This window comes from Etheostoma spectabile, chromosome 5 (assembly GCF_008692095.1).
Source record: "Etheostoma spectabile isolate EspeVRDwgs_2016 chromosome 5, UIUC_Espe_1.0, whole genome shotgun sequence".
NCBI classification, from domain to species: domain Eukaryota; kingdom Metazoa; phylum Chordata; class Actinopteri; order Perciformes; family Percidae; genus Etheostoma; species Etheostoma spectabile.
Window position 1 is genome coordinate 11,930,491 of NC_045737.1, and position 3,417 is coordinate 11,933,907.

Sequence of the window (3,417 nt, forward strand, 5' to 3'; positions counted from 1 at the left end):
ATAAAATAAAAATGTAAAAACGATTAGAAATAGCATATGTTAGCCATGATTTTAACACGAGATAAAACTACTGGCTAAATTTAAAATACAACCAAGCAAATAAATAAACAGAGAACAGCTCTTTTGATTTTCTTTCTTTCCGAGTAGCCGTCTCCAACATTAAACCGAGATGGGACTTGCTGTGCTCCAGACATATTGCACATCCATCTCATTAGGTGAGGTTAAGTTCAAATTAAAGTGATGAGTAAATTACTGTAGAATAATGTCATGGCTGTTGTGTTCTTTTGTGTTGTCAATATGCTCGTGTTTGGATACGCCTATAGAGCGTGCACGGCTGCGCGCAAAGTTTATATACGTTTACAGTGGGGGGGGTCGCAAGTCACTTGCACCGTTACTTTGGGGGTCGTGGGCTGAAAGTTTTGGGAACCCCTGCTCTAAGCGATGTCATGTGTTTTTTAGGCTACAACATTTTTTGTCGTACAGCCAACAATGTCTATTGCTCTGCCTTTTCTCTTGTTTTTGTTGTATAGTAGCCTATAGTATAGTATTTTTGTATAGTATTTCTTTGCTGTTTTTAATGTATGTATGCCCTGTACGGCGTCAATGAGTGCCGAGAAAGGTGCCTTTAAACAAAATGTAGTATTATTAATATTATTATTATGATTTAAGATCTCCTCACTATCCGCGAGCTGCCTGTCCCCAGAACACACTGTAAAAAATTGCGGTCTCTGTAGACACCCCAGGGTCTACAAACGCCAACAAAAACAAACTGTGCCTACCTGCACCACACAGCATTCACAAAATTACCCTGACAAGAATAATTTGGGGGTGGGGGTTGGGGGGTTGGTGTTGGGAGCACGGAAGGGAGGGAGTGGGGACGGGATGAGGAGGAGGGACGGTAGCCTGTTAGCTAGCCTATTTGAAAATACTTTGAACGTCAACAAGAAATGGCGTCACCCAACATCGCTTAAAACACCTTTAAGTACAGCAGCAAAGTAGTTTGTTACATTACAACACTGGTGTGAATGTATTTCAGCCTGATAGCTCCGTGTGAGCCCCCTGAGTATTGCGTGGGTGGAGTTGTTAAACTTTTTAGTTTCACAAACTACTTTGCCCTTGTGGGAAGTGGAATAGCTCCAAAACAGCCGAGCCAAATGGCCGGGGCTGCTGCTGGGAAGGGTTGTTTGTCTCCGAGTGGACCAGTGCCAGGTAACTCTCACAAAGTTACATGAACAACGTAGGGAGAGAGAGAGATAGCCATTACCGGTAGATCTCCCTTTTTGTTTCTCTTGAAATATTTGCTTTTATTGTATTCTGTCCCCCTCCCCCCTCCCCCCTTTAATCTCTCCCCTCTCTAAACACACACAGAACACAAAGTGAATCCCCAAATTTGCATTTGCCCTTGGTATCTGTCAGACGTGTTCTTCGGTGGATCTACTCTACTTTGTGCATTTCTGTTCAGCAATTAACAGGATGAGGTCGGCTTCAACAAAGTCCTGGTTTCATGCACACTCAGACAACACAGTGTCCACTGATCCAAAGTGTTCATGATCTCCGCTAGAGTTTGTAGATGGAGCCATAACAAATTAGATTCACAATCCTAAGGACAGTCAGCAGGGAAATCACTTCATATATCAATGATGTGTTCAGTGGAGTGATGGTTATTGCATGAGTGATATTAGGACTTGACATGGCATCTGAATAGACATATGTAATTTGCTCTCTCTCTGAAATGTTCTCGGTAACGGAAAGTTTGAGTTTGACAAAACCTGAACAATCGTTCCAGAGGATTACAAAAAATACAGGTCACATAATAAAATCTATCAACTTCAGTTACAGTGCATATTGACTTAAAATCACTGGTGAATTGAATGTTAAGGATGAAAATGCATGACAGCTGGAGTTAATTTTAACATGTATTTTGTAGTGCAATTGGTGTGGATACAACAAATACTCACATCATAAGACCTGTGTATTGTTTAAAAAAATGGTTTAAAGTGCTCATATGATGCTTATTGTCTTTTTGTCTTTTCTTTATAGTGTGTTATATATCTTTTTGTGCATGTTATAGGTTTAAAATGTGAAAAAGCGTACAGTCCACTCCATAGGGATTCATAATCTCCAACAGAACACACTGTTCACAAACACAGCTCTACTGTAGTCCAGCCTTTACTTCCGTGACCGTGCATCACTTTGTATCATGGGTTATAACGCTCGCCTAGCTACTAGCGTGGCCCACCCTTATACTCTGCTTCTGACTGGCTAGTAGTCCTTACCTAGGTACTGTCAGGGCACGCCCTCTTACTCTGCTTCTGACTGGCTAGTAGTCCTTACCTAGCTACTGCGCAGGTGGGACTCCCAACAAAGATGGAACAGAAGTGAGATGTCTCACTCTGTGGCTAAAACAGAGAACTCAACACACAGGGTGAAAAGAGGAGCTGCAGCAATGTACAATACAACAAAAATACGGTGTAATTTGAAAATTAAACCATGTAAACCTATTCTGGTCTAAACTTTAAATACAATTATGAAACAAAAAAGCATTCTGATTCTGATAATATGAGCACTTTAAAACCATTTTTTCCCCATGCAGAAACCCCGTGAAAATACATATGGCAAAGACTATTAAGGTTGAAGACCCCAGACTCACAGATGATACTGATCACTGATCCCACTGATCCGGCTGAATGTTGCAGGTGTTAAGCCACTATCATGCTCATCATGTGTTACCATCAGACATTAATCATGAAACAGATACATCAGCTATTGTCTGGCCCGTATCAGTGCACAACTAATAAATAGGGTTTAAACTACCAAATTGAGTCCAATTTGAATGATGAGTGATCCTGTTAGACAACATGGTTAAAATCTAATTTTACATTAAATTAATTACTTTCAAACAATAGTGTCATCGCCAAAAAATAATGCAATTGTATTTTTGTGAGTGTGTGTGACCTGGACACAAAATACACTAGATTATGCACATTCTATTAAATAACCCTTGTGATACACTTGTTAGCAGTGAACGATCCCCAGCTGTTATAAAATTATAACAACTCCCAACTTGTAAAATACAGACGCTTGTGCAGTGGCTCTCCATGTCAGATATGATGCAAAAAGCCCACCCACGATCTTTTCCTTAACCCTCCTGTTGTCCTCAGGTCAAATTTGACCCCTTTAAAAGATGTCTATATCTTAAACAAATTACCAAAAAAAAATGGATTGGGTTCCATACAACACTCTTTGCAAGTAGGATTGACACTTTGACACTTTCATTCCTGACTAAACACATCTTAACTATTTGTCAAAATGATTATTATTACTATATATGACTATAGTCATATAAATTATGACTGATATGTCGGTCATAATTTCTGCTTTTTAACTCAAATAGTAGGTATAATTCTATATAAATGA

The 3,417-nt window shown here is 39.6% G+C and overlaps 1 long non-coding RNA gene across 1 annotated transcript in view; it reads left to right on the forward strand.

Moving 5' to 3' along the window:
* LOC116690235 (uncharacterized) overlaps positions 1-3,417 on the forward strand; it is a 6,297-nt gene that overhangs the window by 378 nt on the left and 2,502 nt on the right. The window contains exon 2 of the long non-coding RNA XR_004332197.1: positions 534-539. This is a non-coding gene — a long non-coding RNA (uncharacterized LOC116690235). The remainder of the gene's footprint in view (positions 1-533; positions 540-3,417) is intronic.